Consider the following 17051-nt stretch of genomic DNA (forward strand, 5'->3'; position numbering starts at 1 on the left):
TGAATGAAGTCTCCGTTCCCCCGCGCGGGCCAATCAGAAGCCAGATAATCGGGCTCCTAGCAACTGCGGGCGGGGCTTAGGCTAAAGCAGCCAATCACCTGCGCGGGGCTTTTATACTGGATTTTCCAGTTGTTTTTCATTCACAAAAAGAGAGAGAGGGAAAGTTAGAGAGAGAGAGAGAAAAAAACTTCCATTCATAAAAACCTGCCCTGGCACGAAAAGCCCTGACATGTTTTTCTGCCCGGACAAACTCAAAGAACTTCACTTTGTTTACTTCATTTCATGTTTCTAACCCTCTACTTATATCATCGCAGCCAGGCAGGAAGAAGTCTGCAGGAGCCGTCAACATTAAAAATGAGCAAATCAGCTCAGGAATATGCCGTCTTGCATTTTTGTGGTTTTAAGTCCACACCACATGAAAACCACACACTGTAAAAATCTGACAAGTTGATTTTACTTTAAGAAATCCAGGACACTGATTTGTCCTTGAAACGTGAGTAAAAACAGGCTTAACTCAGGTAATGTGGGACATCAAGTAAAATGGGACAAATGAGGTTTTACATCGTGGGCTTTTTAAATATTAGCAGCCACCAAACATGTTCTTGAGTTGTTGCTACAAATGTGACGAACATAAAACAATCTTTTCTATGTTTTGAGACAGGTACTTTGGAGAGGGCAAAGAGTCAAAAATCCAATGATTCCAGGACTTTCAAGGAACGCAATGTGTCCTAGTCCCAAAACTTGCTGCTCCTACACTTTTACTTCTTGTTCTTAAGTTTTTTAGATCTATTTTTTGTGTGGTTGTTTACAATATTAAGTTATTAGACATACACAGGGAAAAATGTCCAGAAAATTATATTTATTATAATTATAACCACAAATTCAAAATCATGTAACAGGAAAAAAAGTAGACTTTTTTTTCAATCTTCAGATTTTTTTTGTGTGTGTGCTTATTTTCAGGTTATTTCTTGCTTTTTTTAAAAACTAATTTTCTAAAAAAAATTGGGCCATGTCTTATGACAAGAAAATGGCCTAAATGGTTTTTAAAAAAGTAAAAGTAAAAATTAAAAAAAATTTTTTTTGTTATATTTACTTAATTTTGTGAAGTTGTTGCAACTTCAAATTACAAGTTTAATGAAATCAATCTCTCCATGTTTTGGCAAATTTAGTTCACTGCGTCATATCTTGTATTCTGCTGGTTGCAAACTAGTCAGTCGTATTTGTATTTTCTTAAACGTGTCAACAAAACAGAACTCGCAGATCAGATAACATTTGTGATGATCATGTTAAGTCGGACACGGTGATTTCACCGTTTATTTTTAAGGTGCAACAGCTACACATTTTAAGTAAACTTTACATTTAGATACAACGTAAACAAATCAAGATTTATAGTTGTATTTACTTTCCTTTTTCAAGGCAACTGGTTTCCCAGATTATCTACAGTAAGATCAACTGGTCACATTTTACAGTGCAGGATTTAAAGTGTTCTTCAGGAAGCTTTGTACACAGAATGAAACGCTCGCTGCTTATTGAAACTAAAACCTGAAGCCACAAAGAGTGTTTTTTTTAGCCAGGAGACAGGAAACAAAAGTTCTGATGGGATTTGGGAGTTTTCGAGTCGGCGGTGAATGAGATGCAGAGACGGTTTCAGAGCGTTCCTCCTCCTCTCTCTCCCCTGTTGATATCTGATTCAATCTCCATAACAGGTGATACTGCGCATGTTATTTCCTGCTTAATGATGTTTAGATGTGAATTTAGATGCACACAGCAGGCTATAAATATTACATCAGCCCTGCAGTGTAGAGCCGGCACTGAGCGCAGAGCAGCACAGGTTCAACGATATCACAGAGGTAAACGTTAGTGTTTTTACATTTAAGTCCTAATTTTTCCGGTAACCACATCAGCTAAAACAGTGTCTCCTAAAACAACAATCTCACGGTGGATCTAAAGGGGTCACAGGGGGATTAAAGGGAAAATGACGGTGGTGCCCCAAGATTTTTTGGCCGGATGGGGCCACTACAAATCTTGGGGCGGCAAACCAAAACCACACCTTAAATTCTGTTATGCTGTTGTAGTATATAAGCTAGTTAAAAACTGTGTGAGTATGGAGAGTTAAAGGTCCAGTGTGTAGCATTTCGGGGTATGTTGGAGTTCAAACCTCTGAAACCTGAGAATACTGTCTTTATGTCGTTTTCAAAAACATGCGAAGAACACAACGAACAACGAAAGAAGAAACAACCCAAAAATGAGCAAGAAAATTAGTTAAATATACAAGAAAATTTCCTGAAAATGTGTAAAAATCAAACCAAAAAAAAGAAATAAAAAGAAAGGGAATAACAAACAAACAAGGGAGCAAGACTTGAAAAAGTTTGTCAAGTTGAGTCTAAAATCATCACATTTGTACTCTAAAAAGTAATTCAGGGGACCTATAACCACCACCGCCTAATTAAAGGCCTGACTGCAGTATAAATTTGTAATTTAGAAAATCCCTTTATAATGCAAACATTATTTGATGAGTCGTGTTGACGTAATAATGTTGATAATTATTTCAGCGTGATATTGTGTGCAATTTAAATACAAAATTCTGCATTGATTGATTAAAAATGAAATTCATGTCGTCATAGCTCAGTGAAAGTGCTGGATAATTGAACTTTTTTCCCCCTTGAGTCCCCTCCTCTGTTCAATTCAGACAGTTAAGACCTGCAGGCAAAACAACTATGACACAAATGACAATTTCAAGGTTTAATTTAATAAAAACTTAAAAATCAACTTAAAAATTGGGTTGATTTGATCAATTACTAATTTTACTACTTAAAAAAACCTTGATTGTAGAAGAAAAGCTAATTTCAATAAAGTGTGTTCCTTGCACGTGATTTCCACAATCTTATTTTGTCCCTGATCTTGAAGCATGACTCGACGTTATTTTGTTGTGACCACACAGTGTGGCAAAGTCCTGCTCTTGCAAAAAAGCTGCATGTGAAATCCCACATGTGACATAAAAGCGCGTGAGGGTTTTTTTCTGGACACAAAACTCCCCAATTTTCCATCTGAGCATTGTATTTTTCTAGCTTGAGAACCATCGCTCTCTTTGTGAAATTAACTTCTCTCATGTGAAAAACGCTGATGTGATTTCAAGTGAGTGGAATAAAAGTTGTTGTGTGGAAAACCCCTCTGTCACTTTTATTTTTTTAAAGTCTAAAGTTAAAAACTGTCACATGTAAGTTCGGACAAAACACAAATACGGGGAAAAAAATTTGACTCCTGAAAAGCGGCACGTGTTTGGACGGTACATGTGTTTTTGATTCACATGTGGTTGACATCTTTAAATTGTTGAAAAAAAAAGAAGAAAAGAAGGGGGTCAGAAACAGCTACATTAACCCCTTGAAACCTGGATCAACATCAGTTTTCTTGGGCTGCGTTCAAGCGCCTTTCACAAGCTTTTTGACCCTCTGAAACCTGAACACTTTGGTTAGATTTCTTTCATAAACACGGGGAAAAAGTTAATGTCCAACTTCACAGGAAATGCCCAACAAACTGCAGGAAATTAGTAGAAGGTGAGAAGAAAATTACCTAAAAATTTGTTTTTATAAAAGAGGGGAGGATTATTAGAAAATTGTACAAAAATAGGAAAAAAATATCCAGAAAACTGTATTGATAATTATAATTTATTTTAAATTTAAAATTATGTTACATAAAAATATAATAAAATACATTAAGTAAGTAAGTACTTAAGTAAATACAAGTATGTATTTGTTTTTCAATTTTTTGCACTTTTCTAAGGTAATTTTCTTGTTTCTTTTTAGCTTTATTCCAGGTGCTTATTTCAGTTTGTTTTTTGTTTACAAATTTTTGCTCATTTTGGGGCCATGTCTTGTTAAGTTGCTTGTTGCCTTCACCCCATATTTTTCAAAAGAAATCACGGCGATACATTTACTATTGTGCCGTTGTTAAAGTGGACATGATTTTCTACAGATCCTTCAGGATGAATTGAAATTGTAAAGATTACAGGCAGCTGCTATAGATCGCCTCTGTGTTTTTCATTTACAGTACACTCACACACAACGCAGCGCTGAAATGCATTGTGAAATCTATTGTAACAGTCATCCACCCATGAGTGTAATACAGCTTTGTCAGCAGAGAGATAAGTACTGACAGAGACAGAGGGGAGACATTTTAAGTTCAGTGCGGTGCTGCGGAGTGGACCCAAAGTGCTTATTGATCAAAGCTGGCTGCGCTTGATGGATGGGTGAAATGTTATTATAGCTTCAGCTGCTCTAGTTAGTGAGAGGCAGAGGCAGATAGGTCGACATGGAGGTCGACAAAAAGAAATATTCGGAGAGAGTTTCAGAGAAAATGAATCCTTTGGAACCTGGATTGACATCAGTTTTTTTGTGGTTTATTTAGATGCATTTCAGAAGCTTTTTTAGTTATTTGACAAATCTTTAAGGAAATTGGTAAAGGGTCACCAACAATAACTTAAAAAATAATTCAGAAAAAGGGGGAAAAAATAGGGGAAAATGTCCAGAATTCTACGTTTATAATTATTATAATCATATATTTAAAGTTATGTTAAAGATTTAAAAAAAAATCCATGTTTTTTCATCACTTTGTTTTTTTACTTTTCTTTTTTGGCTTATTTTCAGGTAATTTCCTTGTTTGTTTTTTTTTAGTTTTTAAATGTTTTGCTTATTTTCGGGTAATTGTCATGTTTTTGTTATCTATTTTTCCTCTTTTTGTGTGCTTATTTTCTGGTAGTTTTCATGTATTTTTTTTTGCTAATTTCTTCCTTATTGCCGTCTTCCCTTTTTTGGCAAGAAATCAAGCCAATATGCTCAGGTTTCAAAGGGTTAAAGAATGAATGGAAAGAACAAGGAACCAAGACAGAGTGAGAGAAAAAGAGGATGTGGAGAGAAGAAGGAGCCAGAGGCCGAGGCGTCTCTCTGTGGGGGATGGTGTTTGTTTGGAGGCCTTGTCGACAACACCTCACCGTCTGTCCTCTTTCCCTCTCCTCTGGAGCTTCGGTTTCCTCTCTGGTCCCTCCTTCTCCTCCCTCGCTCCTGATAAAGCCGATGGTGACTGATAAACAAATAAAGATCTGTGGTTAAACAAGGACATCACACAGGGACTTACTGGAAGCACAATCAAAACTTTCAATCACTGCCAACTCTTTTCTTCTTTAACGCTCAGTATTATCTGTAAAAACATGCAAAAACATTTTGATGTAACCTTAGCACACTGTAAAATAAATTCTGTGTTTAGTGGTTGTTCTGAAATGTTTCCAGTTGTCATGCAGTTGTGGGTTTTTTAAATTTCATCCTAATCCCCAGATAAATGTTGGCATTGTGTGTTTTTGCAAACCACAGATATATTTCATGTGCACAATATTTTTAATAGTTGAAGTTTGATTAGGTTTAGGCACAAAAATCACTTGGTCATGGTCGGGAAAAAATCATGTTTTGACGTAAAACACCTGGTTTTGGGGGTTCAATTCTGGCAGTAAGAAAACAGCCATGTCTCTTAAAAAAACATCTGCTTTGTGAAACTTTCCCCGCTACCAGGTTGCTGCAAAATTCCCACATTTGGAGCCTAAAAGCAGATGGAAACATGCCGATAGCTCACTACAAAATACCCACTTTTGGAGCTTAAAAAGCTGATTGCAACACATCTACTGGTTGCTACAAAACATCCACGTTTGGTGACTAAAAAGCTAATGGAAAAACACCCACGGGTTGATACAAAACAACGTTTAGAGCCTATAACGCCATAGGAAACACACAGACTGGTTGCTACAAAACACCTACATTTTGAGCCTAAAAAGCTGATTGACACGCATTGATGGATTGCTACAAAACAACCATGTTTAAAGCCTAAAAAACGCTGGAAAAACAGTCACTGGTTACTACAAAACACTCACTATTGGTGATGTTAGCCACTGAAAACACAGACAGTATGCTACAAAACCCCCCATGTTCTAAGCCTAAAAAGCAGATGGAAAAGGACCAACAGGTCACTACAAAACTACAAAACACCTGCCTTTGGTAACTAAAAAGCCAACAAAAACACAGACAGGTCTATTCAAAACACTCTTATTTAGGTGCCTAAAAGTTTGCAACATACACAAACAATATATGATCAAAACATTATGCAGCCTCCAAGGTTGGATTTGTGGCTTTACCTGCCACTGCACTGCAGGTTATCACCCCTCAGTTTCTTTCATAAACTTGCCCATCTTTACCAAACAGTGTGTGTGCAGCAGCCGCACCCCTACTGGGAATGTAATGGATTCCCATAACAGCTCTGCTCTGTTTTGCCAAGCAATGCCAAAATCCAAACCATATGAGTTTGATCATTTGAAAGGAGTGGTCGATCCACGAGTGCCAACACATAAATTCCTCCCCACAAATAAACTACTGATATGTTTATTTATTTGTCTTTGCTCATTCTTTCTGGTGTCTTTACTTCATGCACAAGTGGTTTAATTTGAAAAATGATTTATACGTCCAAATTAAATCATTAAAAAGTTCAATCCTTAAAGTCCCAAACTTTAATCCTTAAATATATAGACGTTAACATACTGTTCTGCAACTGAAAAGTGTCATTCTTAAAGGGACAGTTCATCCCAAAATAAAAAACACACATTTTTCCTCTTACCTTTAGTGCTGTTTTTGATTCTAGATTGTTTTGGTGTGAGTTGCCCAGTGTTGGAGATATCGGCCGTGGAGGTGTCTGCCTTCTCTCCAATATGTTGGAACTAAATGGCACTGGGTTTCAGGGTTGGAAATACAATTTTTGTCCACCTGCCACTGTGGCTGGTGGATTCCTCAGCCACTCAACAGATCACGATTGCAATCACAATCCTATTACTCGAAATAATCCACAGACGTCCAGTTTCATGTAGGAACTAATTTCTTTCTATTAATAGTTGAGCTGTAACATTAGCAGTGGTGCTAGGGGAACTGGAAGTAGATGCACACTTCCTTCTGCGCAGTACGGTTGGTGGGTATATTTCGGTAGAAAGAAAACAGTCCCCACATAAAGATGCTCACAACAGGTTCTGTGGGTTATTTTGAGTAACTGGGTCATGATTTCTGGACAGAGACAATGCTGTTGAATTTTTCAAATATACTGTTCTCGGCGCTTTGAGCACCACAAATCTAGTGCAATATAGGTCCATTATATTGGAAAGAAGGTAGACATCTCTACGGCCAATATCTCAAACACTCAACAACTCACACCAAAACAATTTATTTTGAAATAATTACACAATCAGATAGCACGACAAGTAAGAAGAAGAAAATATGTAGTTTTAGATTTTGGAATGAATTGCTCCTCCAAAAAGGTAATTTAAAAGTGAAATAGCTCTTCTTGGCCAGTTGGGGGCAGCAGTAACAATTTGTAAACACAACATTAACATATTTGTTGTCATTATTTAAATTGATATGACAAACTAGATGGCATCTTTTTAAACAGCCAGCAGACACAGAGCGACACGATCATTCATGTGGAGTTGAGTTTCTAGTCACATCATAATCTCTTTTAGCTCCGTTTTGGTCTCCGCCAACTCCAGACGGAAATATCTGTCTTTTTCACTGCTGAATTCTCCATGATTTTCACCAGTTAGTTGCTAACTTTATCTCTCTTGGTGATATTATATTGATCACAATGAGAGGCCCCCTTTACATAAACCTATATTCTGATGTTCTTGGTTCATACTTTAACTTGTTTCACATCTTAACAGAGAAATAAAACAGGACATTGACTGTACACGGGTGACATTAACTCACATTAAGAACGCTCGGCATCACAGGAGCATTAAAACAAACAGGACTTACTCTCCGGCTGGAGGCCGTCAGGGAGCCCTGGTTTGTTTGGAGTGTCCATCGAGCTTCCGAGGAAGAGCAGCCTCTCTCACGTGCCATGCCAACTGAAAAATGATGCCTAATGCAAACACTCATCGTGTGAAACACAGGGCAGTCTGTGTGTGTGTGTGTGTGTGCGTGTGTTTCACATGCCCTTGTAACTTGCGTGCGTATCTGTGCCCAGAGACAAACCTTTTTTCCAGTTTCTCTTCCAGGGTGACCAAAAATAATATCAACTCTACGTAGGTTTCCTGATTTATCTCACATCCTTAGTATGCCACGTTGCCAAATCTGGAAATCTGGACCCCTCCCCATGAGGGCTGCCTCATGTCCTGCTTGTGCGAAAGTGCCTGAGTTACGTCCAGGACAAACAATGCGTACCTGAAAATAACTCCAGACAAAATAGAGCCAGCTATGTTTGTTGCATGATTTTTTTTAAAAAGCAAAAGACATTTCCTTTAAAGGTCGAGTTGGGTTATTTCAACTTACAACCTTCCTGGAAAGATCCCATTGTTTAGGGCGTTAATAAAGCTCTATATCATGTTGGTCTTGCAGAGCTGCCCTGTACACACTCGCATCATTGCCCCAATGATGAGAAACTGACCAAACTGTATTTCAACATGTAGATCTTTATTCATACTGATGTGTCCTTAGCACACGGTAAGCCAAATTCTTGTTGCGTTCGGTGGTTGTTCTGGAGCTTTCGATCATATCATGTGGTTTTTATCAGCACATGAAGTGTGTCTAGTTGTCATAAAATCATAAGTATTCATATTAAAACCCCAAAAATGGGGAAAAAAAGTTGGCATTGTACGTTTCTGCAAACCACAGACAGGTTAGATTCACATTAACATTAACGTGATTAGATTTAGGCACAAATAACACTTCGTTATAGTCAAGGAAACCTTATGTTTTGGCTTTAAATACACGATTTTGGGGGCACAATGCCAACAGCAAAAGCAGTGATGTCTCCATAAAAAACGCTTTTTGTTGCACTATTCCAGCTGATGGGTTGCTACAAAACACCGATGTTTGATGCCTAAAAATCTGATGGTTACCACCAAATATTTACACAACACCCATGTATGAAGCCTCAAAGAGCCTAGAAATACAGTGAATGGTAACAACAAAACAACTATGTTTGGAGCCTAAAAGCAGATAGAAAAATGCCAGTGAGTGACAACAGAACACCAACAATTCATATCTAAAGAGCTGATGGAAACACAGACAGGTTGCTACAAAACAACCACGTTTGGTGACTTTAAAGCCCATGGAAACATACTGACAAGTTGGCACACAACACCTCCGTTTACAGCCTAACAGCAGATGGAAACATGCTGATAGGTCACTTAAAAACACCCATATTTGGAGATTTAAAAAGACCACTGAAACACAGAGATAGGTTGTTACAAAACATCCACATTTGGTGCCTAAAAAGCAGAAAGAAACATGCTGGGAGATCACTACAGAACACCAACATTTGATAACTAAAAAGCTGATGGAAACACTAAGATAGGTTGCAACAAAACACCCATGTATGAAGCCTAAGAAGCTGATGGAAACACACTGACAGGTCATCACAAAACACTCACGTTTGGAGCCTAAAAAGCTGATGGAAACCACCAACATGTCGCTACAAAACACCCTTGTTTGAACCAAGGAAACCACTGGTCAATACAAAACACCCATGTCTGGTGACCAGTAAGCTGCTGTAATCACAGAGACAGATTGCTACGAAACACCCACGTCTGGAGCCTAAAAGCAGATGAAAACACACAGAGAAGTTGCTACAAAACACCCACATCTAGAACGTAAAAGCAGATGGAAACACACAGAGAAGTTACTACAAAACACCAATGTTTGGAGACTAAAAAGCTGAGGGAAACACAATGACGGGTTGCTACAAAACACTTATGTTTGTGCCTAAAAGCAGATGGAAACACGCTGATGGGTCACTATAAAACACCCCTGTTTGGGGCCTAAAAAATGTAAATGCAATGGCAGGTTGCTACAAAACACCTTCCTTTGGAGCCTAAAAAGAGCCCTGATTATGAGAGACCAAACAGTGAGTGTTCTGTATTTTAACTTGGACAGAAAAGCTCAAAGTTAATTTGTGACTCACTTCTGCTGACATGATTAGCTCGGAGACGTTCCAGGTTTTTGATTTACACCTCCTGGCGTTGTGCTCCTGCGGCTGGTGCAGGGGATTGTCACTGCCTGCCTGACCACAGAGACACGTCGAGTGATTTCCCACCCGTGCACCACCCCTGTGGAATTCCTGGCAGTGATGTTCACCCCAGACAGGCCTTGCTCGACTCGCCTGCTCTCTGCAACAGATGAGTGGAGGTGTGTGTGTGTGAAGAGAAAAGAGACAGAAAGAGAGCTTTATTAGTGTGTTTATGAGAACGTGTGTCATGTTTAATGCATGTGCTCCCTTACATCTCCTCCTCCTTTGCCTGTGTGCTGTAAAATCCGCCCAGGGCCTGTTCTTCATTCCCCCCTGGACGCTGCACCGTTGCTGGGATGCCTGCTTGTGTAAAGCCATAGTCAGGAAATGTCACTGTTGGCATCTGACGGGAGCTGGTGCGCCAACCCAAGCGTGCCTCCTAGCCACCTGCGGCCCAACCTCCTCCGCCGCAGACACTGGCTCGCTTGTTTGTACACCGACCATTCCCCTCCACAGTCGGGCTGTCTGGCCTGCTCCGGGCCTGTGAGAGATCAATCAGGTGAGCACAATAGCATTTATAGGGGTGTTTTTGACTGGCAGCCCTGAAGAGAAGTAGCTGCCATGCAGCTGCACCGGCCCAGCTGAGCTGCCAGAGAAAACACAAAGCTGACTCTAAACTCTCCCCCACACAGAGACACAGGCGCAGCAAAAACACACTTTTTAACGGTTTCAAGCAGGAGAAAAAATATATTTCAAAAAATATCACAAAATGAAAAAAAACATGAAAATGAAAAAAATGTAAAACCCACATTTGCAGCTTGGATTTTTTTTAAAGAATTTTTTATGTTATTTGACTTTTTTTATTTATTTCATTTTTACTTTAAACTTATGTTTTTGGTCCACTTAATGGTTTATCACTTGCACCAAGGAGTTTAAGGCCCAGACAGACCAAACCAACATCTAAAAACTAAAAACTGGTGTCAACGAATGTCAACTGTTGCGTAACCTCACGTTGCCTTTGTCTCTTTTTAAAAACAAGGTTAATAAAGCAATGAGCACCTTGGTAGAAAATGTTCCACAAATCACAAGAAATTAGTAAATTTAGAAATAAATTTGAAAAAAGTTAGGGGAAAATGTCTGGGGAAAAAAAAATTATGTCCAAAAATATTATAATTTTAAGCATTTTTTTCCAGCATTTCCTTATTTGTTTTTGTTTGTTTTTTACTATCTTTTTGTTTATTCTTTTAATCTTATTTCTAGGTAAGTTTGGTTCACTTTTAACTAATTACTTGCTCATTTTTGGGTCATTTCTTCATTTGTTGCTCATTACCTTCTTCCCATGTTTTTGACAGAAACCAGGCCAGCTCAGGTTTCAAAGGATTAAATATAAGAAGATCTTTCTTTCTTTCTTTTTTGTTTGTTTTAGCATTTTAATGTATTTTTTGAAGTTTGCCACATCATGTTATATATTTAAATTGAGTTAACCTCGTTGAGGACACATGCAAATACGCCTGTATTCACATTCATGTATATTCACACGTCCACGCTGTTAAACCGTCCCTCTATGAGCAGCCAGAGGCACATGGTGGAGACCAAAGAGGGTTGTGGGAGACATTGTTTTGTTCTAAAAGCAGGATGACTTTAAGGAGACACAGAGGAGCCTTGTTGATCTCTCTCTCGCCCACTCGCTCGCTGCCCACATAACGCCGGTTTTGTGTAAACCCTCCTATTGTTGCCACCAGCCCCTTCTTCACCCACATTTCCATTTATATCCCATTTTCCACTTCATTTCCATGCTAATTTAGGGACGACAAGAAGAAAAAAAATCCCATGTTATGTAATTTATAGTGATGCAGCTGCTTCGACTATCCATACAAGGGGAAAAACCAGCGGGGCTGGCCCCGGGGCACGGCCTCCGCCTCATCAAAACTGCCTCTGTCGAATCAAAGGGAGGATATGTAGATGGTTGGACTGTTTGACATACTGACCATAAAGATGTCTCTTATGAATTCAACATAAAAGGACGCTCAGTTACAAAGCGAACAAAAGCCAGATTAATAGCAAGTTATTTTAGCTCTTTCTGAGCTCTGCTCCACATTTTCATCTGGGGTTTCATGGTTTTGCAATCCCGCATTGTAGTGTTTTCACAAGGGAGCCCGTCTAATTTTGTTGGATTCCTGCTTGTAATGACTCTCGAGCCCTGTAAACTCTGCGGTGTAAACAATGCCTCCAGATCTTTTCCATAAAACAACACACAAGCCTGTTTAGAGGCCTGAACGAGTGGGCGGCTGTGTTTGGTTTGGGTTTATCCGGTACTAGGAGACCTGATAACACAAGGTCACTCAGCTTGACCGCAGATGTCCCACCACGGGCGACGGTGATTTTAACAGGAGGTGAAGGTCAGAGATGTACTTAAACAGGATTCTATATGATTATATGAGTATGTGCTGTTTTCTTGTTGTTATGAAGAAATATTTCTTGATTTTGTTTCTGTTATTGAGAAGTTGTTTTTTTGGGATCTTCCAATAGCAACAGGAAAAAAAAGATTTGACAGCAACACTGACAGTAAACACAAAATGCACAACTGAGGCGGATGGGACTGTCAGTTTTGTGGGTATTAAAACCCTTTGAAATCTGAGCAAGTTGGCTTGAGTTATTTTAAAAACATGGAAAGAAGGTCATGAGAAACTTAAGAAATGACCACAAAATAAGCAAGTAAAGTAAAAGTACAAAATGAAAAGAAAATTACCAAAATACACACAAAAATGGAAATAACCTGAGATTTTTTTTTAAATAACAAAAATATTGTTTTCAGAACATTTTCCCTATTTTTTTCTACATTATTTCACAACTTAGCCTGCTCACTTATTTATAGTGGATGCACAATTATTAGGAAAAATTCCAAAAATAAAAACAACTGCAAATCTAAAAAAATTGGGCGGGAAAAATGCTCAGTTTCTGTGATACTCCAGTGGTGGTATGACGGCGTGCAGAGAGCACAACAAAACCGAATTGCAGCTGTGAATGGGGCGCATTGCACCTGATGAAATTGTCCCTCTTAGCACCTTTTCAGTCAATAAAGTGGAAAAACTCCCCCCAAAAAACTTCAATCTCATAACATGCCTAACTTGAGTGGATCATAAGATATCAGGTATGGCATTAATCTGCAGATGCTTCTCTTAAGATCAAACTTTTATAAAAGAGAAGCAACAGGAGCGATTCTAGTGTCCCTCAAACTACCACTGCTCATGGAAGAGAATACTTAAAAAAAACTTATAACCAAAACACTGTGGTCAAAAAGATCCAGCTCCAGGCACTCAGGATGGTATGAAAAGTATAAAAGGCTCGAAACAATCGAAATACACAGAGGTGTAGTACACCAGCGTCGGGGTGTAGTGTTATTTCACCCTGAAGAAGATGCAAGTCGATTCTGTGAAACCACATTTTCACTGTTCCTCCTTTTTTTGAAGATCAAACTTTTCTTTGGATGTCAGTTTTGGTGCCAAGACGAAATGTGGCCTGAGATAGACGGTAAGGCCTTTTGTATTTAGGCGAGCCGATTTTGGGAAAACCTGCGACCCCTAAGGGCCAACTAAGAGGCGTGAGGAGTCAGCAATGACAAACAGTCAATAAAACAGGTTTTCAAATATCGTAAATCACCACAACCAAGAGAGGTCTTTCAGCATGCAGTCAGAAATGTGCAGACGAAATATTAGGATGACGGGTCCAATAGTTTGTGAGATGAGCTGTGGACAGACAGATCCACACACTCACACAAAGACACACACACAATAATAATACGAGGACATCAGAGGATAAAGGTGACCTTCTGATCGTACGGAGCAGCTAATGCCCGACATGAACAAAACGCCTGCGCTCTCTTTGAAGTGAGCAAACGGGAAAGTATGTGAGACTGGCAGCCGTGCCACCCGGTGACATCTGGGACTTCACCGGGACAGGAATGTGCACGGACGTCCTTGATGGAGGTTTAAAGCTGTGTCCTTGAGGATGGACGTGCCAGAAGGTCTTTAATGAACGGTGTCCTGTGACGGACACTGGATGTCTCTCAGTGATATTAACACTACGTTTATGGTAATTATGGGTTACCTTTGTGGAGGCTGACACCTCGATCCAGAGCTTTGTGTTACTTTAAAGCCTCAGTACAGCAGCTTTACACAAAAACACAACAAACATAGAAGTCTGAATTTCTCTCTGAGAGCGTAAGAATACATCCACACTAATGCATTTTTTGGAAAACAGATAACTATTGCTACATTTAGGCCTAGTGTCTACACTACTATGATGTATTGTAACCAACAAATCAAGCCTAAGAAACCAACACCAGTTGTTTTTTGGCAGCCCTCACATTTCCACTGCATCTGTGGCACCAAACCTGGGTGTATTTTTTACCACAACACAACGGTGTTTCCCCGTGGCGTCTGTGACACTGAACTGTGACAATGAACCTCAGTGATTTTTTTAACCGATGGCATTTTCCGGAGTGTTTTTAGCTGCACGTGGCCAAATTTCCCATTGAAGTTTTCAGCATTGAACATGGGTGTTTTTAACGGTGCATTGCGATGTTTCCCAGCAACATTTGAGCCCCTGATTTTGGTTGTTTTTTACTGAGACATCGTCGCATTTGAGCCGCTCAACCTCAGTGTTTTTTTAATTTCTCTGCTTTTTTTATGGGCTTTCTGTGCCACCAAATGTGGGTATTTTAAGCCGAAATATGATCTTTTACTAAGTGTAACCAATTTGTTTCTGTGCCAAATTATAACCTCACTTTAATTACAATGTTGAGAAAAATTTAAATGTGTCAGATACAAAATGATGCACAAATGTGTCTGGGGTTTGCAAAAATGTACGCTGAAGTACGAACATTGTTTTTTGCTGACTGGGTTTATAGAAGTATACAATTGCATAAAATGGAAATACTCAAGTAAAATACAATTTTCTCAAATTTGTACAAAAATACAGTACTCGAGTAAATGTACTTGGTTACATTCCATCACTAATTACAGCAAAGCTAATTTATTAAAATGAATGGAGCACTAAAGGTAACGGTGGGGTCATTGTGTGCATAAAGGCCCCCAAAAACACCAACAAGGAGCCCTCAAAGTTCTCTGAAATTTCACATCTGCAGAGCCCTGAGCTGACTCATAGACGTGGACTTTGGGACTGAGAATATGCTGCGCTCACTTAATCTAAACAATAAACATGTTCTGTGTATTCCCTGAGTTAGAAAACACAGTGAATACACAGAACATGTTTACAGAAAACGTCAGGGGGAGTGAAACACTTCCTGGAAATAGGTGTCCTTATAAAGTGATTTCCAAAGATAGGCGGATAAAAACGTGAGCAAATAGTACTTTCGGTTTACTACAAACTGAATGTTATTCTACTATTTTTTGACCATGTTGTATTTACAATCTGACAGCTGAGTTCTGGGAATCTGACACCACTAACAAGAACTCGAAACACGACAAGTGGTCAAAAGATCACACAGATTACCACAAAAACTGGTTTGCCATATAAACCACAAGCAAACTGTAAATTCACAAATAAAAAGTTAGCAGTTTGCAGACAAACCTCAGGACCAAAAACTGGTTGTTGTACTTTACTTAAGTATTTCCATTTTCTGCTACTTCATACTTACAGTCCACTACAGCCATCTGACTGCATTGTTACTGCTTACTTTTCACATTAAGATTTTACACTAAAGATGCGCTCATAAAATACAGTGTATACACATTTATACACCTGAAGCCGCCGTGTTTGTAGCGATGCATGTCAGGGTGATCTGGGCCTTTCAATACTTATTTTTAAATATTTTTCTGCAGTATTGTTTTATTTTTCATAGTATTTTTGCACATTTCTATATTTAAGTTTCTTGACTTGCTTTTATTTATTTTCTCTACTGTCTTTATTGTTATGCAAAAAAAATATCAGAGCAAATTCTTGTATGTGAAAAGCTACTTTGCAATGAGTCTGATTCAGATTTCACAAAATTATTGTGTTTAAAGATCTCAGCAATGACTTTTCTTATCATTAACTTTTAAAAATAACGACCAAAAACAGTTTGAAATTACATAAGCCGATCCTTTAAAACAAGGCTGCCTATGAGCTGTTAGAGAATCAGAAACAGGGTGTGAGCAGTTTCATGTAACCTGCCACCTTGTTTTCTTCCTCCTCAGCACATGTTTCGAGGGTACAGCGCCACGCAGCATGACATAATAAAAACAATATTCCATTGAGAAAAACGTGGGCCCGTGCTGCGCCAGCGCTAAGCGACCGCTCCCTTCTTGTGTCGCGCTGGATTCGCTCTGCGCAGGTAAAGCTGCACTGATGTCAGCGCTCTAACATCAGGGGATGAAGTCAGCGGTGTTTGAAGGAGTGAGATCATTTTTCCACTGACTGCAGAGAGGGGCAGTGTAAGGGACACCTCCTGTGGCAATCAGGGAGATGCTGCCTGTCTGTCCACCTGCCCGTCTGTCTGCCCGTCTGTCTGCTGTGACACTGGCCTCCTGGCCCGACTGTTTGTGCTCATAACATAAGAATAGACCCAAAACAATGCACAGACAATATGAACTGCCATGTACAAGGCCTGAAAAAAAGGGCAGATACATACACAACTGAAATCATAAAAATTAAATAATGTTAATATAATTTATTCTAAAAAAAAATGTTTTAATATCCCATATCATAAAAAAGTGCCAACTTTTGTAAAATTCTTTAAGTTTCTTTTATTATGTTAATATAAGCATGTTCATGTGTAAAATAATTTAAAGAAATAGTTAAAGATTTTGGAAAATATGCTCATTCACTTTCCCTCCTTAACTGTGAAGTTGCCAGGCAACCGACACGAAGTAGAGACTTTAAGAATTATTGATTAAGCAAAAATAATAAAAATAATATTAAAAATACAAACAATATATTAATTGAAAAATGGGAAGCTAGCTTTTGACCCGTTTCTAGTCTTCATGCTAAACTAGGCTAATCGATGTTCTCATTTTAATCTCTGC

Source organism: Plectropomus leopardus, chromosome 19 (assembly GCF_008729295.1).
Source record: "Plectropomus leopardus isolate mb chromosome 19, YSFRI_Pleo_2.0, whole genome shotgun sequence".
Taxonomy (NCBI): Eukaryota; Metazoa; Chordata; class Actinopteri; order Perciformes; family Serranidae; genus Plectropomus; species Plectropomus leopardus.